Source organism: Corvus kubaryi, unplaced genomic scaffold (genome assembly GCF_017639235.1).
Source record: "Corvus kubaryi isolate FWS band 111438036 unplaced genomic scaffold, C.kubaryi_AGA036_p1.0 137, whole genome shotgun sequence".
Lineage (NCBI taxonomy): Eukaryota > Metazoa > Chordata > Aves > Passeriformes > Corvidae > Corvus > Corvus kubaryi.
The window spans coordinates 23,428,008-23,453,854 of record NW_024580671.1 but is presented as its reverse complement, the minus strand read 5'-3'; the positions used below and the strand labels follow the sequence as shown (position 1 = coordinate 23,453,854).

The following is a 25,847-nucleotide window of genomic DNA, read 5'->3' as shown; positions in this document are numbered from 1 at the left end:
TTCCTTATCCCTTTCAGAATTGTTACTTCCCAAGAAGATCACCTGGCTGTTTGGAATTAGACAAAGACCTTCTGAAGCTTGTAAGCAGGGGTCTAATTTTAATCTGAAGAGTTAAATGAGGAGTCTCAGCTGGCTTCCTAAGGCCAGAACATTTTGTCAATGTTTTCTTAAAGTGTTTAGTTCTGAGAGCAGAAAACAAAAGGCGGCATGCTTGGACATACTGATGTTAGGGGGAAAAGATGAATACTGTTTAGAGGAAGGTCAAATATAATTCACCATATTTTCATTTTCAAAGTCAGCCATAGGATTCTTTAATCTGATGAGGAAAGAACCTGTAATTTTACAGGCAATCTCAAGTTAAATCTGAAAATATCTGGAAGTCTAAAGAGAAAGGAAACAATAAAAGCACAGAAAAGACAGGCGAAACATTTAACAAAGCAATCTAACAGGCAAAAGTTTCGTAGGAGGAGTAAAAGAGCATGAAATGCCAAAACCAGAAACTGAAAAAATAAAACTTAAAAAAAAATAAAAATAAAGGAACCTTGCTCCTGTGTTTGGCAAGAGCAATAGACTCTGGTGGGATGTGAAAGAGAATGGCTGAATCATCATTTATACTGGGTAACTAAAACTAAATGTTAACAACCTGGATACAAAAGTTTGAATGGGGAAGGAAGGACTTTTGCTGTGAGCACAAGCCATCTGTGAGTTTCCCAAACCACCTCAGCCCTGCCAATGCAGAAGGACAACGCCTGTCCTCCAGTATTTGAGTGTGTTTTGCTCCTCTGTGGAGAAAATGCATGTGCAAGGGTGAGAACAACTGTTCTAAAATCAGAGTGAACTGAACTTCTAAATCCCCAAAAACCTACTAAATGAAACTCAGGATAGTAAAGAAGAATAAATAAAAGGCTAACTTCAATCTTGTTTTGCTGAAGCTCCTATCATGTACCAAACTGAGTATCTAGCTATAAAATGATGCCAAAGACAAGAGAGTACATCACAGCAGCACAAGCTGGACTTTCTGTCCAATGATAGATTGAGTTCCTATGACAGTGACCAAGAAAAGGCTAAGAATTATAACCTATTCTCCAGACACACAGACTTTAGTACATGCTCTGCAATGTAATCAAGTGTTGGGTCTCTTTACAACAGTTGACCTTCTCTAAGGAACCCAGAATTCTTCTGAATTCCTCTCTTCTTTTCTTACTGTTCCAAATGACTTAAATTTTCCAAACAAGCTTTGGTCCCACCTTACTTTTCCATTGCTAAATGATATGTGATAATGTTTGTCATCTAGTTTCAAATATTATCCCTTACAGTTATCTGCAATGAAATAAAACAATGGCTTGACACACTACTGCAGTGTTGTTTCATACCAGTTTTATCATTCTATTATCTATTGCACAGGGATCAAATGCAGAATTGGGATTCATTTGTTCCTGCTTTACTCACAAGGTAATTTTTAGATTATTATAATTTCTGCTCTCAGTCAAAGAAACCCCCATAAATAGCTCTACTTACAAAATATACCTTAAGTGAATGGAAAGTAATCATTTTACCTTAATTACTGTACTCAGTTCACCTCCACATTCATGTATTTCAGTGGATTCAAAAATCCCATTTTGTCCATTGGTGGCACCCAGGGCACAAAGGCTGCATTTGCAATACTCCTGCCTTTGTCCCAGAAGAATGAAGAGTCTTACTGGTTCATGCCAGAGCCAAGACTTATGAAAAAGTACATTTTGCATCTCTAAACCAGACTCCAAGAGGAGTAATTAATTCTCTGCATAAAAATGGGTAAAGCTTCCTCCCTATTATTTTCTGTCTTTTTTACTTATAAAAATTTTGACTTAAATTATTCAGAACTACATGCGTTCTCCATTAATTGTGCCTTATCTTTTTTTATTAATTTGTTTTTGTTATTTACTCTCTGCCACTCCTGTCTCATGCCAATCCCCATCAGATCAGCTCAGATCTCTATGCAAGGTAACAGTTCATCATTCTCTGTATCCATTAGTTTCACTGTCCATCCGCCCTTCAAAGCAAATAGTAAACAAAAAATTAAATACACTGTGAAGAGATTCAGAATTAAACTCTCATTCACTTCTCAAATAGCAGGTTTAAGAAGAGAAATAAAGCAAATACAATGAAATGAGATGAACTACAACCACAGGCCATTTTCACCTGATCTTAACTTAATTGGGAAGAAGCAGCTGGAAGAATCCTTCTATGACCAGCTGGTGTGATAAGAATGACAGTGCTGCTATTAAAACACAGATGCTGTACTGAATTAGATGCTCGGGGAATGTATCAAAAAGCAGTTTCCTGTTGTGAAAAACTTCCACTTTCAATGAACAAGTCACAGAAACACAAGAGAAAAGGTGTAAGAAGCATAGGCTGGAGCATGGAATCCATGATGTTCTGCACAGGAAATGTATTTCCAATGGCTTAATCACACACTGCATTTACACACAGGCTGGGGTGGCTTACTCTAAGTCATGCCCTGGTCCTGAGAGCTGTCATATACCCTCCACCCTCAATGTGCACTTAGTTTTAAGCCCTTAGCAGACTCAGGATAAAAGAAGACCAACAGAGCATTTGACCACATCATTGTTTTTTCTCTCTCAAAGTCTTGTCTCCATCCTGTCTCTTGTCCCCCCTACTGCTTCCTACAAGAAATATGAAACTCTAGAAGTTATGTGCAGGAAACACAGGGCACCCAGGAGAACGCTTCATACAGGGGAACTGCCATAAAATGACACCGTCTTGGAATCCCACAACTACCAGAGCTCTGCCCCACAGAGGTCAATTTTAAAGTTAGTACCCATAACTTTATATCTTTCTACTCATGCAAGACCAATAACCTTAAATAACACCCAATTTTTCAAAAGGCATGCAGGAAAAAGGAGCATCTATAATCTACAAGCAAAAAGTGAGCTTCAAATTGACTTCACGTTATTATAAACAACCCTGAGAATCAGCACCAGCACCACGCTCGGCAGGTGTTCTCCTCCGTCACTGTAAAATCATCTGCGGTGCTTGTACACAAGAGCTTTCAACTTTTCACCCATCCCCAGTCACTTCAGCCTTTGATATATCTTTAGCTTTATGCTAATTCATTTCTTACATTTGCTTCAGCTGAAGTGAGAGAATACCAAATTTTGCCTGAAACTGGAATAACTGAGAACTAAAACAAGTGTTATTCCCAAAAAACAGTGGATGAGAAAATCTTCAGTGAAGGAATAATCTCACCAGTTTAGCTTCTGTGGTGTTTTTGCAGAGTATTTCTTCATTAACCATATATATATTTAATTAAACCCTGCTATGTCCTCTCATCCAGACAAAATTTTTTTACTCAAAATTCTGGTCTAGAGACAAGCACTTCTTCCAAGCAAGGCAGATGCTGATACACTTTAATAGTAAGAGATGCAGAAAACTGTGGTTCTCCCAGCAAACTTTCCCCTAATCAGAGGAGCTCCAAAAGATGCAAAAGACACTTAAATTGGAAAAAAAAAAAGGTAAAAAAGACTGAAAAAATGTGACATAAAGAAGGTAAAATCCAAAGAATGTACTCCAATGGCATAGTTAGTTGGGGAAAGATGAATGAAAATTCTCTTCTCTCTCATTTTTAGTAACTCTTTAGCTCTTATTAAGTGTGCCAGATGTTGAAAAGAATTCCTCTTTCAGTTTTAGGCTCAAAGGAAGTCAGAACAGAAATTAGAGAATGCATGAGAAGCAGGGGATGAGCAGAGTTTCAGTCTGGATTTCAAAGTTTGTACTTCTGCCAGAACTGTAGGTAAATGTAAACTCTTCCCCAGTTACAACTTTTACTACTATTTCCTAAAACAAATGAGCTTTGGAGCTCACTGGTTCAGAGAATGAATCACCTGAAACAAGACTCTGCAGGATTCAAACCCATTTTCCAAAAGCACAGCAACATGCTAGAAAGAATTTGGACAGAGGGGAGCCACTTTTTTGTTATACTATGCCACACATCCAAAACTGGTAGAACCAGTGAGAATAGTGATCACTGTGATGGTGTCCATCCCTGTAGTTGTGACAGTTTGCTGTCAGTAGCTGGGACCTGTGGGTCACAAAACTGTGGGAGGTCATGCTGTGGAGAATGAGAAACCAATATCCACTTCATTAGATGTTGTGAGAGCCCGTACTGCTCAAAAGGAGTAATTTTCCTTCTCTTTCACTTCTCCTCAAAACACAATTTGCTAAGCTATATAGACCATCTTCACATGGGACAAACAATTACATCAGGTCAAACTGCCTCTAAAGTGGCAAAAAATGGACAAATACTTTAATACTGTTTCTATTCCTGATGTGGAAGTCAAAAGTTTTGCTTGTTTTCATGAGGCAAATTTTCAAATGTTTTCCTTTTATTTTTTTGAGTAATTTTCAATAATATAAGATTTCTTTTTTTTAATATGTGTAATGGTCATACTGATATGGATCTTCTTTTACAAGGAGTGGTTGAAAATTATGGATTTGCCAAGGAAATAATGAATGTTACACCCTCAGTCCCTGTGCCTTCTGTTGATGTTTTCCTGCAGTCCCTGGGAAAACAAACGGAAGACACACAGAAACACAAATTCAGGTTACTGAAAACCAGGGTTTCTTATAACAAGAATAAGCTGTGGTGCCTGCCTAACCACTCTGTCATTCCCTTCCTCAGCTTAACAGGATGAGAAAAATATGATTAAAGGATTGGGGGTTGAGATAAGGACAGGGAGAGATCACTCATCAATTACTGTCACAGGTAAAACAGCTGCAACTTAAGGAAATTATTTTAATTTGTTGCCAGTCAAAATCAGAGTAGGATAATGAGAACTGAAACCAAACTTAAAAAAAATCTTTTCCCCACACCCTCCCTTTTTCCTGGGCTCAACTTTACTCCCAAGTTCTCTACTTTCTCACTGTAAGCAGCACAGAAAGATGGGGAATGGGAACTGCAGTCAGTTCACCACGTCGTCTCTGCCACTCCCTCCTTGTCACGCTCTTCCCCTCCTCCAGCACATGTTCTGTCCCACGTGAAACAGTCCTTCATGGTCTTCTCCAAAGTGATTCCTTCCCTGGATGGGCTGCTGTTCTTCATGAACTTTTCCAGAGTGGATCCCTTCCTCAAGGTGCAGTCCTTCAGGAACAGACTGCTCCAGTGTGGGTCCCCCACAGGGTCACAAATCCTGCCAGCAAACCTGCTCTGGTGTGGCACCTCTCTGCACAGGCCACAGGTCCTGCCAGGAGCCTGCTCCAGTGTGAGCTTCCCACAGGGTCACATTCTCCTGTGGTGTTGGGTCCTCCAGGGGCTGCAGGTGGATCTCTGCTCCCCCGTGGACCTCCATGGGCTGCAGGGGCACAGCTCCCTCACCATGCCCTGCACCGTGGGCTGCAGGGAAATCTCAGCTCTGGTGCCTGGAGCACCTCCTCCCTCCCCATCTTCCTTCACTGACAGAGTGAAGTGTGTCTGCAGAGTTGTTTGTCTCACATTTTTTCACTCCTCTCTCCTGGCTTCTGTTGCACAGTAGCTTTTTCCCCTTAAATCTGTTATCCCAGGGCACTACCATCATTGTTGAGGGGCTTGGGCCTGACCGGTCCAGGTCTGTCTTGGAGCCGGATGGCATTGGCTCTGTTGGACATGGGGGAAGCTTCTGGCAGCTTCTCACAGAAGGCGCCTTTGTAGCCCCCACTACCACACCTTACTATGCAAACCCAATATACCTATACCATGGTTTCATCTGTCAAGAATGAGTTGTACTTTGGTCCAAAGAGAAGTAAATCTCTATCTTGTGCCTACATCATCAGCAGAGGCCAGCAGCGTCTGGGAGAGGAGAGTATGCACTGCATGGTTCCCCTGGGAAAAGGGTACAAGCAAGAAGATGTTTCCATCACTCTGGAGACTCTAATCTTTCAGAAGATCTGAGATATCAGCAGCAAAAAGAGCTCAGATAACTCACTGCCTGAGATAGCCCATTAACCCATGTGGACACTGTGACATCCCGCAGCCTAGTTAGCTGGAAGCTCAAGGGCAAAGTGATGTGTTTGAAAGGATGAGGAAACGTTGCATGAGCAAGATGATCCAAAGGGAATTTTAAGGACTTTTCCTGACTTTTGCTTACAAAGTCATCGCTTTCAACCTTCACACAAGTTAAAAAGATGAGTTTTGGGAACCTGTACCACCAATCATATACCAAAGATCACCAAATCTTTCTCATGTCTCACAGGCTTCAAAGGGGTAGGCAGGGGATTAAACAGGGTATCTCATTCAGCTCTAGTATCCCTGGCAATTACAGTAAAACGGTATTGCTGCATACCACCAACCCAGTGATGTTTTCTTGTCCCACCTTAGAAAAGGTTTTTCCCAGCATTGTAATTGAATTAACAGCTGAGGAACACAACTATCTTTTACAGTAGGTTCTGTATCCACCGGCATCCCAGCATGCCCATGACAAGGACTCTCACAAACTTGGTGCAAAATTGGCAGGATTGTGTCAAAAGTTTAAGAGAGGCAAACAGCTAGCAAATTCAGAATTCTTATTTATAATTATGTTATTATCTTCAAGCTAAATTAATAAGACTATTAGTAGTCTGAATCAAAACCTTACATCCATGCACACCTGAACTCCAAATTATTTAATATTCTGATCCATATCCAAACTCAGAGCAAGAGGGAGCCATGTGAGCATTAATTTTTCAACTAGGAGTTACTCAAAGGAACATTAACAACAGGTAATGAGACTCAGGAAATGCATACATACAAATTTTGCTATTGCACTCCAGAACTTCCAGTAATGTGCTGTCTCTGCAACATCAGTAGGTAAACAAAACAGAAGAGTAGCACTTAGCAGATTTATATGCACTCTTCGAAGCAGAGACTCTAATGAATTCCCCGGTTCATTCCAGTCAGACCTGGCAGTATTTTGATTTTGAAAATCTTTTATACCATGGATCTGCCATAGTCCAAGGATAGGTTTTTTGGCTGGTCTTAGGAATCAAAACAAAATTTCTTTTAAGTGAAATACTTTCAAGATTTTACAGTGTCAAGCAGTTTTTTTAAAAAAAAGTCAATAAAAACAGCTGCTGTGAAGAAACCTCATTCAACAGCACTAACTACCAGCAATTACTGATTATAAACCACTTTGAGACAAGGTTAGCTTATGCCAGAAAGGTCTCTTCAAATCCTATTTTTTATTATGAAGACAAGTGTTCATATTATCATCCTTAATAAGAGGGTTGCACACTCACATTCCAGCCCCACTAATGCAGGCAGGAGCACACACAGAGAAGAGAAACTGCAGAAGCAGACTTGCATTCATGCCTTCCTGGACCACACCTCCTTTTCAGTTTGGGCCTCTACATTCATCCCACCATCTTTTTTCCATTCTCTCAGTAGCAATGAAGCACTCATTTTAATGAGGCCTCACTTTCTCAAGTGTTACAAAGATGTAGTTGATCTGCAAGAAAAGCAGCTGAGTGACACTTTTAACAGCAAGCAGCTGACTTGTCAGGAATCTGAACCCACAGAATCTCCTCTTTGACCTGCTTTGTGATTTTGTTTGATCTACTAATGAACAAAAATTAAGATTTTTTTTTTTTTTACAGTCTCATTGAGCACTAATCCCAATGATGCCCTATGGACCAACACCCAGCTGAATCAGTCTGCAGTGAGCACAGGGCCACAGGCCACTCCAGACACTCCCAAAGTCACTTACACTTTTACGCTACCTAATCCTGCAAATGGCCAAATCTAATTTGGCCCCAAGTGTAAACACCTGCTGCAGCTGCCTGAACTTCAGAGGGGATGACTTCCTGCAGCAACCTCTATACGAGGTGGACACAGAAGACCAGCAGAAAGCAGGGATGCCTCATCCACACTCACCAGCTCCATGCAAGCCCCAGGTTATTTTACCCTTTCTGCAACCCAGGAAAAAAATACTACTTTCTTTTAGCTTGTGAACCTGCAGAAAATGAGAGTCTGAAGCATGGAAGGAAAGCCCAGGGAGTTAGGAAGTGCTGTTTCGCTGGCTTTCCTTGCACTAATAAGGGTATTACAGCACAAGGAAAAAAATGCATTTATACTGATAGTAAAAGGAGACTCTGTGTCACCAGCTCCATGCTACAACAACGAACTGCTTGTTTTCAGTGCTATAAGGTCATCTTCAAGGACGGGTTTCGGACTTCTCCTGGAAGAAGCCAGAAAGGAGGCGGATTTTCTTCCAGCGTGGGGGAATCGGAGCATGACCATGTGGAAACAAACACAGAGTATTCCAGCTCCTTCCTTGCCAGAACCAGTTCTTCCTTGTAACTAACCATTTATCACATGCACAAAGAAATATTCAAGTCGAAAGGACATTTGCAGCACCTGTGAGTTCAAATTGTATAAATGTGCCTTGGGATGTCACAGGCAGGCAGTTGGTCTCGCTCCCCTCCTCAAAGCAGAAGCACCAAACCGCGCTCTGATGTCCTGCACAGCCGCACCTTTTTGCAGCAGCACCAGCCCCCTTCAGCAGCAGCCTGAACCTGCATGTCCCCCTTGCTGACTTGAGCACAGCGAGAGGAGAGCTGCAAAGAGCGAAGGATTTCTTCGCTAAGATGCAGCTGTAAAGAACAGCACACAGACATTTAAAGCTATGCATAATTTTGGCACGAGGCAGAGCCAACATTTTTTGTCTTCCTATTATATGGTGTCATAGGGCTTAATAGAAGAATCCTGTATAAACTGCAATGATAATGCCATATGAAATTGATCCCATGAATCAGTGGGGTAAATAAGTTTTAACCCATAAATAATGAAGTGCAAATACAGTGAGTAAGTAATCAAGCCCCATGCAAAAAAGTCCTTTCCTTCCAATTCTACCTCTCACTTGGTGGAGTGTTTGCTGTGTGATTCCCTGTCTCATCACCATGCTGTCTTCTTATTCTTCTATTTATATTTTGTTTTTCTATTTGGGTTTAACAGATTCCTGCACTCTTAATTTTCATGTATTTATCTGTCTGTGCCAGTGATTTATCCGGAACTTCTGAGATATAGGCTAAAAGGTCTATGAAAATGGGAAGCTATTGACCACACTCAATAGAGTACTACAATATATATTGTACTTAGGCAGCTGATAGTGCAAGCCACAAAGAGAGAGAGGTAGGTGGGGAAAACTCTTGAAACTGAAAGTTTATTGATTGTCAGGAGCTAAGAAACACATAGATGAGGAATAGAGAATTTTCCTGGCTTCTGCTACTGGAGATAAATCACAGGTGTTTATCTGGTTTGTCTGTCTTGAAATTTTTTAAACTTTCATTTGGACCATTTGTATCCTCATGTTGGTGTTGCTCATTTTGATTGCTCTGAGATTAAAGTGAGGTTTTTTTCTCTCTGTCCTTCAAATTAATGTTCATGACAGTTTTTAAAAAGCCCTTTTATTTTTCTTGCCTTACACATCTTTCCTCATCTTCTTATAGCTCCTCCTACCCCCACCTTCTCCTTTCCTTTTCTTCTTAGGCACAGCCTCCAAGTTTTCCTCTCTTACAGCTGCTGCTACAACAGCCTGAATACTCTTGTGTAAAGTCTCAGATGACAAAGCAGGAGGTAGAAGAAAAAAAAAGGGGGAAAAATAAAGGAACAAGAAACTCAGGTGATTTTCAGATCTTGTTGGGGATCTAAGACATACTCACTGTCTTATTGACTTCCTATCTCTTTTCAAAGCTCACCTGGAAACACCTCTTTTGTTTCTTAACTACTTTTTCCTTCTCTTTTGTTTCCCACTGCTTTCTCAGAAGCAAGAAAAACACAGTGAGACATGCTTAACTTGATGACACCTGCTGATACTCTCCATACTCAATGTTCATTTCGGCTTGGGGAGTAGGAGAGAAAGTATGTGCAGAAGAGATGGTGCTGGATGAACTGGTGTCCTGCCTCAGGGAGCCAGGAAGAGGCAGTGGTACCTGATGCAGACGGAGCCATCCAGCAGAAACAACAAACTGGGGGGGCTGCTTCTGCTCACAGACAAATAACTCCTGCAGCTGAGAAGGGAGCTGGGAGAAGATGGGGAGACACATGACAACAGGGCAGAAACAGCCTGGAGAAGCAGAGGCATAGCAAGAAAGGGCGCGTGGTAAATATTTGGTAAGGCTTTCAAGGGGAGATGAGTAGAATAGAATCCACAAGAAAGGTGTCTGCAGCAAATTGAACAGGCTAAAATAAACACCACACACAGTATAAAGGGTCAAGGACAAATATAGAGCAGGCTGTATGTTCCAGGTCACATTTGATTGCACTTATTCATTTGTCTATTGTGGTTTTTGGTTGCCACAAGTGAAAAAAAGGTAATTGCAGCATTTTCACCTGTGTTTAGCTTTTCCTGGTGTTTTGTTGTTATTTTGTTTTGTTGTTGTTTTAATAAACACACAAGGCTCATCTAAATGAATGGACTGTCCTTGGCTCTAACAGCACAGTGCTGGCTTGTGCTGATCCAATCTGCCTGGACAGACACTCTGTGCACTTCTGTGTTTCTATCCATTGTACTTCACTTCAAACTCATATAGCTAGTTAACCAGTTATTTGCATGAACCTGAAAGCAGCACCTACCTGTGCCTGTCTACTTAAGGGCCTGTCAGCAAAAGAATTATAAAATCCCCTTTTCATGGATGCATAACACAGTCATAAAATGTGTTTTCCTTGTTTCAGAAGTTTCCAACACAGAAACACTTACTTCAAAAAAGGAGCATGATGCAATGCATGATGAAAACGTATTGCTACTTATTTCACACCAGTGTCTGCCTAACGCCTCCAAAACAGAGGTCCTTCCTCTAAAATTACAAGTCATCAATCATACTGAACACAACACTACAATCTCCACAGAACAGCTGTAACACACATGAGACAGACATGAATAAAAGCAGTCAGTTGTCCCAGGTGGGCTCAGAACCCACTCCAATTGAACTTGCCAGCTGGGCCAGGACCTGTCATGGCCTGCATTGAGGGTTCTAGGAAGAGTCAGGTGATGCATAAACTTAGTGAGAATCATAGAATGGTTTGAATGAAGTGACTTTCAAAGAACATCTAGTCCAACTTCCCTGCTGTGTGCAGGGACACCTTCCAAGAGACCAGGTTGCTCCAAACTGCTTCTAGCCTGTACCTGAACACTTCCACGGATGGGGCATCCACAACTTCTCTGGGTAACATACTCCTATTTCTCACCAGCCCCATCACAAAGAATTTCATTCTTATGTCTAATCTAAACCTATCCTCTTTCAGTTTAAAATCATTCCTCCTTATCCTGTCACTAGAGGCCCTGGTAAAAAGTCTCTCCATTTTCCCTGTGAGTCCCCATTAAGCACTGAACAGGCCTCCCCACCCCTACAGAGTGCAATTTTTCCTTGGAAATGCTGCTGCCCTGTAAGTGCGCATACATGTATGATCCTTTCCTTTCTGCCCTGAAAATACCATAGGTCTAAGTCTCAGAATTTGTCTGTATAATTACTGGTCCCAGATTTACAATTTTCTCTTGTTCCCTCAAAGGCTTTCAAGAACCCCAAGTCATGCTTCTAAAGATCAGAAGTTGCAATTTGAGATGCATGGAAGTAAATAGTAATAGACAAGCAGACCAACCCTTCCACTCCTACCATTAACAACCCACTGGTTGGGGGATTCATTTATCTGCTTGCTGATTGTATGATCAAACCATTCTCAAATAGTACTTTAACCTAAAACAACTGCAAGATTCAGAAATGTATCTTTAAAAAGAAAAAGGAAAGGAAAAACCCCTTGTTTGTGCTGTTCATAGAGCATCTGGTTTCAGTTTCCTGACACTCAGAGTTGACTCTTCCTAAGAACTGGTAACACTAAACCCTTTGCCTTTGACTGAGGAGCTGGGATAATCACGCTCAAATAAAGGAGCAGCTATTTCCAAACTTCTGGCAGCACAGTGCATCTTTAACCTATTGTTTAAATAGGTGCTGCTAAGGCATCCCTGGGAAAAAAACACACGACAAAATATGCAAACCCACGAGTAGCCATGCAATACTTTCTTAGCAGAGAAGCTGCAGGACAAGCTGGGCACAGGATTTGCTTCACACAAAGTCCTGCCTATGGTGACCCCACTCCCACACCTGACTGTGTTTTGATGTTTGAATAAATGCAAAAGTATGCCTCGCTAAACAGCCAGTGCTCACAAGTGGAAAAGAAGTCTCCACCAAAACTGCTGCTGCAGAGCACAGTGGAATTCTCATTGTAACAAGATGAGTTTCTTCTATGGGTTTGTAGTAGGATGGAGAGGTCACTGCAAGGCTGCTCAGCAGCTGGCGGGAACATTTTTCTTCTCACTGCTAAGCGCAGTTGGATATATGACTAAGGAGAGCCAGTAAGGGCCAGCTACACTATATGAGGGGAATAGAGAGCAGCGTAAATCCTCCTCCTTGCATGACCAGTTTCATCCCACAAGGCTAATTATTCAGGCAGCCTCCAAAGACTTCTGTTGGGCAGCTTTCATCATGCATCTTCTGAGCTCTTAGGCTAACTGTTTCTTTTATAGCACCCAGTGATGTGGTTAAAAGGTCTAAGCCAAGTATATTTTACAATGTTTGCTTTATACATTAGGTACTTCGGTGTATATATATATATATATATGGGGTTTTTTTCAAATTTGAATTTACAGTAGCTGCTTCATGTACTTAGAAATTTTGTACAGTAGATAAGCTCTACATTCAAGCACAGCCTACACTTTCTATCAGAGAATATATATCTAGGAAAGTCTTCAAACACAATCACCATATACAAACACTTTCAACTGTTTAAAAGCAAACAAGCTGAAAATTTATAGGGGTATATTAAGACATAAAGTTTATTGTGCTGATGTGTAAGGATAATAGGAAATATGCCTCAGAGCACGATGTCATTGAAAACAGAACCTGCATTCCTGCTCAAACAACTGAAGGGCAGTCAGAATTCCAGTATTTAATATATATGTTCTGAAACATTTATTTGGATAGTCTTATTTCCAAGGAACCAGAATGCATAGCTCAGTTGTTCCAGGAGCACTTCCAAATTTATGTATAGTGCATCAGGAAAGAACAAACTATTATTGCAATAGCTGAAAACTGCAAGTTTTAGTTCAGGCTCCATATTTCACAAGAGAAGTCCATCTATAGACTCAAGCAAAAAGGAACAATTTTATGGGCTAGTTTACCCTGTAAAATATTCTGCCTAATCCTTGTAAAAATATACTTCATGCTAATCCTTCTGCCTGAAAGCATTTTTGCAGACAACTTAGAACATTTCTATCACATTTTATTAGCTTTAAGCTGATCTAATTTCTCTGATTTTCATCAGGTTTATTAGGATCTGTCTAGATATCAGATTTTTATAGTTGATCCAGTCTTATATAAAATGACCAAACTGGTATATTTTAATTTCCCAAGTGGACATCTGTCTTCATCTGTGTCTTGTAAAGTACTAAGTACCTTCCTGGCCCTTAATTAATTAGGAACAATGACCTACGCATCAGGTAGTAATAGCATCCAATTAATGGAAATGTATAATGTAAAGTATTATCAGTCACATCACAGCAGAGAGGTATTTGCTCGTTTGTGCTGCATGCCCTGGGTATGCTGTACCAGCCGTCTGTAGCCATGACAGAGTGCTAGCACAAGATTAAACTCCCCTCAGCCCAGGCTTTTCAATGTGAATTTCTAAAGACATTCAGAAGCTAACATTCTGTGCAATTATGGCTGCCACCAGAAACATTGGATCTCCAAGCTTTAGCCATGCCTACCATCGAGTTCATGGCTGTAGGACAACCATGGAGGCTCCTGGAACATGCGAGGCTAGAACCTGCTGGGCACAGGAAAGCTTTGAAGTACTGAAAACTCCCCTGCTGAATGCTTTGCCCTTTCAAAACAAAGCTGGAAACCAGTCTGAGAGGACAGAAATTCCTTTTGAATAGTTTTTGCTGCACGTGTACAGAGCCTGTGGAGTCACACCAGAGGAAGCTTCACTTCAAGGCATAAATGACTTGCATATGCTACTGTGCTTTGCAGATGATTTTTTTAACACAATCTACCATCAAGTAACTATGCATCATCTCCCACAGGAAACAAAAGAAGTTGCACATGAGCACCTGAACACAGATTTCTCAATAGTTTTCTGTAGTACTTGAATGATGACATAAAGAAAAGCCAGTAGGAAACTCAAACTCTACTATTCCCCATTTGTTTGATGGGCGAGCATGAACTACAACTGGCAGAGAGATTTAGAAATTAGTTACTAAAGTACTGAAATGTAAGGTTATCTGAGATTATGAGGATAATTCTTTGAGTATCTCTGAAATACATATTGGCTTGCTCTGGGAAGTCAGGTAACAGCAACTCACCAAGGCTTTGTCTCTGGACCAGTTCTGTACCAGCATCCATAAAATACTAGAGTTTATTCATGCTGAGTACACTGCAATTTGATATAGTTAACCTAGCTGGCAAGAGATGTCCTATTATTGACTCAAAGAAAGATTGCACAGATAAGGGTTGGTGCCAAAAGATGCAACCATGCTGGACAAGGGGCTAGAGCAAGGAGGCTACTGTACCATGAAGCTGAGCTAGAGTCTCCAGGCAGAGAACTGGAGTACTGCGATTTTATTCCTTTGCAAAGGATGTGAGACACATGGGTGAAAAACATTACATAAAATGAGAACTTATCTCATGGCAAGATCCAAAAAACCAAAACAAGAACCCAGAGAGCTCCAGTACATTGCTAAAATCAGCTGCAGCATTACACTTTCCCTAAAGTTTTGGGTAAATATCTCCAGGCAGAAAAATCACAAGCATTTCAGACAGAAATGTGTCTTTCCACTTAGCTTTCAAACTGGAGTGTCTATAAAGGATAACCACTCCCCTTTGGCTGGTCCACACTTACAGCAGCTAGGAGAAGGTCTGAAGTCCACCACCACCTCCAGCTCTCCTACCTTACAGGGAGGAAGATGGAGCCAGGACCCTGCCTCTCGTTCTGGTCTCCATCACCACAAGGGTTTACAACAGTGGCCTCTTGGCTTTAAGTCTAACCATAAAAGGCCATTAAAAAAGGACATGCAAGAGTACTGCTTCCATTCTTTTAGAAAGAACTATGGTTGTGCAGTAGGGAAGCTGCTGTGCAAATTAGAGCACATTTCCCAGCATACGGCCAGCCACCCTACTCATCCTGCTAACTTGATGTTTGAAAGCACCTTCTGTGACCAAAAAATGACAAGAAATTCTTAAACAGTTTCACCCACTGATTTTATGAAAGCACTGAACTACCACCTCTAGAAAAACCCAAAACCCTAACATTCCTTTGCCTCAATGTTCATTGATTTGCACTGTTTTCCTGTGGTATGATGTGTAGCAGTCTGTAAAAGTACAATTAGATGAGCATGCTTGCTGAAGTTTCAACATTACCTAAACTTATTTGACTCATTTGGTTTTTAAATGAGGTTTTGAAATAAGGCACTTAAATACTTTAAAGCCAATACTTAACCTTTAGATTTGTTTAGACTGAATATAAATATTTATTTAGACATAGTTAAGCTTATGTCAAACAACAGTATTCAGTTAAATTGATATAATCATTCAGTAACATTAAACCAACTTGGGAATTCTGACAAGCCTTTGAAAAGTAAAAGCATTAAAAGTGCTCAAAGATTTGCAGAAAATAATAAAATGAAAACATGGTAAGTGTAAGCAATTTACTTTTTAGCTCTCTAGAGGAACTGTCCCAACCTCTGGGGCATCCCACAGCCTGGTACAACCACCCAGAAGACAGAGATATAGGCAAACTGTCTACAAAGTTGGATGGGGAAAAGAATTGCCTGTGTTGGGTGCATTTGTTACTTCTTTGAAATAATTGACCTCTGATGCTAAAGATAGTAACACTGGTGGGATTCAAATACTCCAGACATTTATGAAGTCCCTCTCACTTTCTGGCAAAGAATTTAATCTGTCCCTACTTGCACTGTACAGTGCCTTCAGCAAGAGATGCAGTGGTTTAATATTAAAGGACTGTAAGTATTCAAACTGAGGAGGTGTAATTCAAAGAGCAAAGGAAGGTCACTGTGCTCAGCCTCACAAGTATGAACAGCATGCTCACTGCCAAAGGAAGAGCTAGGGGAGGGGGACGGATCCTACCTCCACACACAAAAGAAAAAAAATAAACAAGCAAAACAACTACACCACTGATTTCAGAGGCCACCACTCCATCTGAATACACCTGGAAAAAAACACACCAGTCTCCGTTAGGTGACTAAACAAACATCTACCCCCTCAAAAACAGCTGCTCAGCAAGACTGCTGTTTGCTTATTTGACAAGGTTCCTCAACTTATAATGTCTTTCTCATTTCCTTCCAGTCTAGGGCCACTGACAAAGCAGTTTATCACACTTTGTGCTAGACAGCTGATTTCACTGTACCAGCCATCAGAAACACCGAGGTCTCAATCCAGCATCTGCAGCCTGGTCCCTTTTGCACAGCAAGCACAGTTCACAGAGCTTGAGGAAGTGCACAGGGTATCTTGTGGATGACAAAAAAGTAACATTTCATTAAGGTTTGTACTAGCCTCTAAGCAGAAGTGTGACAGGAAAAAACCCCTCTACTTGAAAGAGCCAACCTCCTTTGTCTAGATGAATCAATGGTCCTTTACCCCCTCCGTCACTGCATCCATACGGGATGGACATAAACCTGTTGAAGATACATATGGAGAAACTTCATTTCTAGTACAAGTCAGGACTCTCTTATACATTCTGGAGTCCTAGAACAATATTCATATAAAATTCCCACAGTGTTCTAGGGAGCCTGACAGGGATCAGCACATTTATTAAAAATGCTTTATTTCAACTTACTGGAACTGCTATTTGATTTATGAAGTCCTTTGCCAGCTTCAGAGTGATTTGCACAGAATCACTATGATTGGCGCTGAATGAGTTGGGTGACGTAATACCTATTTTGTCCTAGCACCACCAACCTTATCCAATGCATCTTTTGACATGTGACCTTGTTCAATTAAATAAACAGAGCAATTTAGATAGGCAGAAGGCAATTATTAGGGTTAGATGCTGGCCAGCTAACTGAAGCAGGAGTACCATTTGTTGAAAAAAGGTTTATATTGTTTAGCAAATTTAATGACTGGAAGCTTTCAAGAGCTTTGGACTGTACTACATCCAGCTATGAAACAACCAAATGTATGGTGCTCCCCTCATACCACAGCAGGTGACTTTTGTGAGGTTTTGGGCAAGACTGCTTCTTTCAGAAAGATGCCTGGAAAGAAATAGCTTTCTAACCTGCTCCTTTCTATGCCTAATTGTCTATATCTTAGCTGGACCCTATTTATTTAACAACAAATAGGTAAGTAAGGAATCAGGACTGTGCTACTTTCACAACTTTTTTTCATCCTGGGGAATTGTCAAATATCATTTTTTATGGAAGGATTTCAGTTTTTCACTATCCCTAAGTTATTTGTCAGGGCTTCTAGTTTTTTAATGGAAGATGGAGTAAGAAGAAAGAAGACAGTGAATAACAGCATGATAACTTAGAAATAAGTCACTCCTTAATTGGTCCATGATGATTACTAGAAAAACTACATTCCTGCATGGTAAAGCCTTGATGACAGAGCCCAGTGAACAGCAGAGAGAAGAAAAAGGTCTTGACTCTTCTGTGCAATGCTGGATACTTACAGACATTTCTTTTTGTGTATTTAACTAACCTTTTTTCTGTATAAACACAAGATCTATCACATGGTCATTTCCTACTGAGGTTCTCAAGTGAGCCTGTGCCAGGGCTTCCCTATCCCAGCCACCCAAAGGACTTCACTGCAAAAAATCCCTGACCTCTTCCAGAGAGAACAGGATGCAGCAAGAATGAATGAAATGTTTGTAAGGCCCTCATCCTATCTGAGCACCCTTTCAAATCCCAGCCACCAGTTGGCCCTACACTGAGTTTTTTGTTCCTGGCATGTCTGAAAGGGTCTGAGTATTAGTTTAGCCTACTCTGGTAAGTCATTCTTCAAAAGCCTTTTAAAGCCTGCCTAATTGCTTTGAAACTTTTATATTAAACCTTCCAGTGCTAAAAATCTCTTCTAATGCTTTTTATTTTGGACAGGATGCCAGCTTTACGAAACCATTGAATGGTCTGGGTTGCAAGGAACCTTCAAAGACCACCTAAGTCCATCCCTCCTGCCATGGAGGCAGGAGTAGACATGGGTAGAGACATCATCCAATAGACCATGCTGCTCAAAGCCTCACTCAACATGGTCTAGGACACTTCCAGGGATGGAGCACCCATAGCTTCTCTGGGCAATCTGTTCCAGTCTCACCACTCTCAGAAAAAGATTTCTTTTTCATATATCCAATCTAAACCTACCTTCTTTCAATTTAAAACTGTTTCCCCTACTGTTTTACCACTACAGGCTGTGGTAAAACGTCTTTCTCTGCCTTTCATATGACCCTTCTTTATATACTGGAAGGCTGCTGTAAGATGGCCCTGGAGCCTTCTCTCCTTCAGGCTGAACAGTTCCAACTTTATCAGCCTGTCTTTTCAGCAGAGGTGTTCTAGTCCTCTGACCATTTCTGTAGCCCTCCTCTGAACCTGTTCTAATGGGTCCATGTCTTTCTGTACTGGAGACCCCAGAGCTGGACACAGAACTCCAGGTAAGCTGCATTTTGAATGCTGTTTCCTTGTTTGCAACTGCCTCCCTGACCCAGAGCACAGATGCTCCATCTGTCTTTCCCACCCCTGGCCATTCAAAAAACCACCCACTGACCTTATGCTTTCAGTCTCAGAGTTGCCTCCAAGGGTTTAACTCTCCCTGCCTCCTCTAATGACCTTCTTCCTTGTACACTGAACACAAATATGTAAGATTTTTCATCTTTGTACCCCATACTGTGGAAAAAAAAAGTCAAAGCAAAGCTGGAAGCTGCTGCAGCCCTGGTTTCAGCTGGGTGCTGGCCTTCGCTCTGTCCCTGGGCTATGCACCTTCAGAAAAGCACTATATTTATTTTGTGATAAGACCCAAGGACCCAAGTGGGATCCAGAACACAGACAGACGCAGCCCAAGGTCGACATGCAGGCAAATCCAACTTGCTCATGACTGACAGGCAAATGCCACACCCCTTGTCCCTTTTGAAACACCCCTCAGCACAAGCCTTCTCCCCCCCCCCCAACTCCATTTATGTGCTATTTAATAACACCCCAGTATAAATGAACAGCTACCACAAGAAAACATCCAGTTCTGACTCATGAAATGATTTTGGTAAAATTCTTTTTCCCCTACTAAGAATGATCTGGACTAATTATAGAGAAGCTAGCTTTCCATTCAATGGAGTGGCCTTTCCATGTCCATTGGCACACCTCAACGTGAATGGTATTTAAGCCATGTAGGCACCATTAAGATTTGAGATTCCATGCAATTAAACATTGATACAAGACAAAAATTACCCTTTTAGCAGATTACTAACAGCACATTGGCTTCTGTTGTCCACATGGGATCTTGAAAATTGACTGCCTGCATGGAGCTCAACATTTTATACTATTGCAGAAACGGAGCAGAATTAGGAAACAATTTTTGATAAGTATGAAACTGTGGCACCATGAAAGCCCCATGTGTAAGACCAATCTAAGGAGAAAGAAATTAAAAAAACTACCAGCTTTCATTTTTCCTTTCTTTTTTTTCTTGTTTGCACAGCTGGAAATTAATTCCCTGCTGTTTCATATTTCCTATACTGATTAAAAGTGTTGTCTACTGCATCATTCTCTTCAAGGCCTGGATTTTCTAGGTGAAAGCATCATTAGAAACAACAGGGCTGAGGTAGTGAAATAGGGCTGAATTGAAGAATTCTTATACAATATGAGCAGTAAAATGTATTTTTCCCAATAAAATTTTATGCATGGCAGAAATTGCTTTTCCACATCAAAGTCAACGAGTTAGTGCAAGAACCTCAAGGATAAGACATTTACATTTTTAGGAACAAACAGACTTGCAACAGGCAATACTGGGTATTAATCTTGGTTAGCACCAAAAAATGGTTTTCTGGGAAAGGTTCTGAAGATCTTTTTGACCTCCTTTCTCTGCCCTCAGGAACTGGCAGAATCAAGTATTGCACATGTCGAGGGAGCTATACATAGCACGGGAAAGGAATCAGAAGCTTCTCTGAGCTAAACCTCTCACTTTCTCATGTACGAGAAAGTTTAAAGTATCAATAGTCTCACCATTATTCTAAGCATTGTGTTTTAGACATGAAAGAAGCCCGCTGGTTTTCTACTAGCTTTTTTTCTGCCTAGTAGAGGTAAGCAGTAAATAACTGTGCCATTAGCTTGTGCAAAAATGTAAGCAATCTAATTTTAGTGAGAATGGCAAAGGAAGATAAGTACACTGGATTCAATTAATGCTGATGCTAGAAGTTGTGGTAGGAAGTCAGCATTTATTAAAACTTTGTTCATACTGAGATTTCATGAGCTCCCAGTTGTTTTATCCTGTTTACATTAAATATTCTGGCAGAGTGGTGACCCACATAATCTCCACATTTTCCTCTTAGAGTTACAGTTAAAAATAGGGCTCAGGTACAAGATTTTTTTACTTCTAGCATCCCTGTCAACTGCATTTGGTGTTCAGGGGTTGCTTAGAAACACATGATCCCCAGTAAGTACTTTTTTTTAATATTAAGTTTTAAAAAGTCTTATCTTGATGAAATCTTGGGAATGTGATTCTTCCAAAACGCACAAATATGCTTTTCAGTACTGTTTTAAAAATATTAAATTTAAATAGACATTCAGGAAATTAAAATAAGCCTTGAACTTTCTCTTTAGTCAGTCTTAAAGACTACTGGACTCTGTCAGCATTTTCAGGAATGTTTCAATACCTCTCTACTCTCTATAAGTGGATTAAAATATATGGAATCACTTAAAATATTACTTATTCTTTCAGAGTTTATTAATTAATTTTCCTTAGAAAGAAACTGGCCAAATTAATGTTAAGAGTTACATGTTGAAAAAAGCCATTCTTAGCCCTATAATGACAAAAAATTAAAGTAGCACTCCTAAGGTTTATTTTTCATACCAGAGTGTCATTCTCATAGCTTCTGACTATGTATACTCTTAGTTTCCTCTTTTGTTTCCCTCCAAATTCCCCAAAAATCTGGATTTCACAGAAGTTGAACTACTTTCACCTTGTCAGCACTCAGCAGCTCTGCTCTTTTTCTCAAACTCAAGCCTGTCTGGCGAGCACAGACTAAACATTATTATACTTATCTCCAGTAGAAACGCAATCCAGATTTCAAGTGCTTGAACACAGCAGTGGGGATCTCTGCACTTAGATGCCAGAGCCACCTACATTAAAAAGAAACACACGCCCTTGTCTGGTGGGAGTGGAGCATGGGAGCATGTGGATAATGCTGTGGTGTTTGCACTGCAGTTCTGTCATGGGAACATTTGTTTTAGGAATCAGGAAATCTCAATTCAGGCTGTTAAATGCATCTGCACCCATCTCTGATGCTTTGCTACCAGATGTCTTTGCCTGAAGTGGAGCTTTTTGATTTAGAGCTGTAAAAGAAACACTTCTACATTTATAGGAGCAGATTGAAGGAAAACTGACTTCTAGGGCACTGAGTTGCTTGAGTGATCTGGGCTCCTGGCACAGGACCACCTTGTGCATTTTTCCCAGTGATGAATGCAAAATGTGTAACCCATTTTCGGAGTGGTTATCTGAGCTCCCCTCAGTTTAACATGGGTATTGACTTCTATGCAGCCACAAATGGGGCCTGGAAAAAACCCTAGAAAGGAAGGTTTTAAGTACATTTTTCTCCTAAATATTCTTTGCCAACCGTTTTGGGTATCCCTGCTCTGCATCCTGCTCGCTCATGAATCTTTGCTCTCATGGGCTTAGCACTCCGCATGCAATAACTTGAAAGGTAGGCACCTTATTCAAGGCTGCTGATCACACCTGATTTGGTCACTGAGCATTACAAGCCACATCCTTCTGGTGGTCTAGTCTTATGGCAGCTCGGCTGACATGTACTCCAAAAAAAAAAGTAAACCCAACAAAGAAAACCTCCAGGCACTGGGATATGGCACACTTCTTACTCCAGTAATACAAAACATAACTCCAATGTCACACTTACACTGTCAGAATACAACCTACAGCCTCTAATTCTTGTCTTGGAAGGCAGTACACTTCTATCCAGTTATTTCCTGCTGCTGGAGAGAAGCCATTCTTTCCTAACCACTGCCATGAAATACTAATCTATAAAATAATTCTTCCTTGAATGTTTGTTTTTTCCTGAAAGAGGATTTGGGAACAGCAGAGATATGAGCTCTCTCCTCTTTCAAACTCTGCATTATAATATTTATGACATGTTTATCAAAACAACCATCTTTAAGCTTTTATCAGGATAACAACTTTGCCTTTGCAATGGCTCCCACATTAGTCCTGACTGAAAATGTGGAGAGCTAAGACCTCAGAGCCTAATATGAGAATTAAGTGGAATAAAAAGAGAGGGTTTTACAGTCTGCTAAGGGAAGTCTCAGCAGTAGGCTATGAAAATGCTAGATGTTAGTGCTGTACATCAGCAAACAATGTCCAGAGTTCCTCAATTTACATAAGAAACATTTTTAATAGGCACTGTACAACCAGCTCTCAGACACTGACTCCTTCCCTCTCACTCCTGAGTAAGACTGCAAGTCCACAGATCATCAGAGCTCTCACAGGGATACAGCAGCAAATCCTGGCGCCTGCAGTGTGCATTCTCAGAGTGTTACCATGGTGATCTCCAGTACACTTATCCCCTGAGAGCTCAGCTCAAAATTCAGAGGGAACCAAAGCAGGACAAAGAAATGACACCCAAGCAAAAGCAACAGGGAAATTATGTGTAATTAGCACATGAACATACTTTCATAGGGAAGGTTTCAGAAAAAGAGTTATTAGAACTGAGCAGTCTTTAGGAAAGAAGTCCAGTCTTCATAGCCCCAACTCTAAACCAATAACTATGGAACAAACCCAAGAATTCCTAACCCAGTCTCTGCGTATGGATCACTATTTGGCACAGGGTAAATCCTCAACCTTGGTACTACGTAAAAATTAATATTCTTACAGTCAGGACAGAGGAAAAGGAATAACTAAGCAGATAAAAAGAGACAGATGACTTTAATAATGTAGCACTGTAGACCAGCAACAGATCACTACATAACCAGAATGCGACATTTACTTTTTAGAACATTTTATTTCCCTATTTTATGGAAAGAGTTAATACAACAGTTCCTAAGTATTGGAGCAATTTATTTTTTTGCCAATTACTTTACATCATCTGTTGGTCCTTATGGCAAGTTCTACTTGCACTTTCAACAAAAGGAAATTACATTTGTGCAAACATGAAAGCAACACTCATGTCAAGTGATGTATGAGCTTGATCTATAGCTGTTGTATGGTCTTTCACTCCTACCTTACAAAAGTCCTATGTTATAGTGGCCATACACATAAACCATCAAGAAGAGATACCAAAATTAAAAATCTGGGCCATGTCAGATATGTCACAGTCCAGAAAAGATACTAAATGAGAATCAATACGATTTGCCATTAAGGTAGCATGTTTCAGTCAGAGCTTATTATCAGATTTCACCTGACCCTTTTATGCCTAAATGAGTTTGGAGATTAGTTAATCCAACATAGTTTGATGCTCAGCCACTTGTGTATGGCAGTTTCTTCTCCCAAAATTATATTCTTTTTGTTCTTATCTGGGTTTCTTACTACTGTTACAATGGACGTTGTTCATCCTCTCCACATCATCATCTATTAGATCATGGAATACTTAATCACATTGTGAAAAGCTGCCTCCTCCTGAATAAGAACAGAGCTTTTCAGTCAGATCTGCTTTAGTTTCCACAAAAGGTTTCTGGGCTGGTACAGCACTAATCACTTCAGAGCTTTGCTCCAGCCCCTCTCACAAAATCCGGTGTGCGGTCTGTTGCTTATGACTGTGGGCAGCACTTGACCTGCTGCCTTTGTACTAATGCCTAATGTTCATCACTGTGGAAGGGGGACATGGTGACAGGATGTTCATGGAGTTTTGGTTTCTTCAGCATACTCAGGTTCTCACAATCCTGTTGACAGTGGACCTAGAAAGGGTTGTGCAGCATAAACTACCCAAGTATCCATTTGTATGATGCACAGTTGTTTACTCAATATACGTGTCTGTCCTCACTTGTATCCCTTGGGTCCCTTGGTTAATTTTTCTTTGCTATCCCCTCACTGAGTGAATTCTCTGCGCTTTCCCAGGCTATAACCTCCCTGGTTTTCAAATAACTACAGGTCCAACAACTGTTGACTGGAGAAAGGGCTGAGGGAAAGGCCCAGCTACAACCTTTGGTATTTATCAGTTTATCTTTGGCTCCTCTTCCAAAGGGTGCTGAAACTCGTCTTGAGCAGCTTCCCTGTATTTTAAGCTTTCTTGATCCCCTTTAACAGTGGATCAAGCATTCATTTCCAGCATACATTAGTATTTCTGCTCAATTGCAGGGAAAGAACTTGAACTTTAACAAGATCCCTACAAAATTGCTGATTGCAGTAGACATAATACTATGGCTCTTACCTTGATCCCTTCAGGGAAGAGGTTTTATTTACCACAAATAAAGATGAAGACTGACAAGCAGACTCCAAATTAAAGCAAAAGCTGGAAAATCTCTGATTATTTGTGGAACCAGCTTTTAACAGCTTAACATACTCTTTATTTAGATATTATACTGCATATTTTACCCATAATGAAAGCAAACTTCTTGTTAACAAAATCAAGATCACTCACTGACAGACAAGAATTTAAATAAAATTTGCTCTTATGAGATCAATTTGTACTAATTTCCATCTCTTAGGTGCTTATGCCTTTTCCAGGGCTGGTGAATGGAATTCCAACCACTCCAGAAAACATAGTTGTATGCTATAATGTGCATCCGCTTAGGGAATTTACTTAAAAAGCTCTACTTTACTTACTGTAACAGCATGCACTCTACCACCCACTATTTGCAGGACAATATTTTACAAGGATACTGAAAATCTTTAAAGCATGGGGACAAATTAGGCATACAGGGGCTGTCAAATATTTACCTTGCCCAAGAATTTTAGATGTATTAGATTAATGCCAAAGATGATAAATGCAGTTCAACCTCAGTAAAGGAGTTGGCAGAGCAAGACAAGAAGTAGCACTGCAGAGATGCTTGCCTCAAAATCATGTGTTGCAAAACATTGGATGTGCCCTCTCCTTCCCCCCTTCTTGCCTTTCCTCTCCCCTGCTAGTCAGCAATCGAAGTCACAAGGCAGGCTCCTGTCAGCTGCTTAACAGATGCATAAGGAAGATCATACCATGCTGAACACTTCATTTGGGAAACCTTCTTTTTTCTCTACTGTCCCACAAGGTCAGAGTTTCAGTTTATCTAGTGAATATGAAAGTAAGCAGCTTGCCCCTCTCGCCACAGGTTGTCCTGCCATTTATTCCAAAGAAAAATCTTGGGTCAACGTTAAACTTTGCCTAACATCTGAGCAGAACAGTTGATATCTAGTTCATCACTGAAGAGAATCTATGTCACCTGTAAACACAGTAAATCCCTTGCTCTGAAAGGTAAATCTCTGCTTTGGGCTAGTAGTGCCATGCAAAAGATGGTGAGAAGACACTCATGGAGCTGTTCTAGCAGGAACTACCCATTTTTCAACTTCTGGTGAGTTTAGTTTTCAGCTCTTGCTTAGGCTTGAGTTTTGGTTGCAGCCATACTTACAGCACTGACAGCAGTACCAGGGTGGACTGGTACCTAAGAAAGTGGGTGTGTGTATAAACACATCCTGACACAATTTAACCTACCTTTAGT

General features: G+C 40.7%; 1 protein-coding gene across 4 annotated transcripts in view; it reads right to left on the bottom strand.

The window, feature by feature from the left end:
* Positions 1 to 25,847, bottom strand: part of PLXNB2 (plexin B2) — a 256,319-nt gene that overhangs the window by 81,159 nt on the left and 149,313 nt on the right. The gene's annotated exons all lie outside the window — the stretch shown is intronic.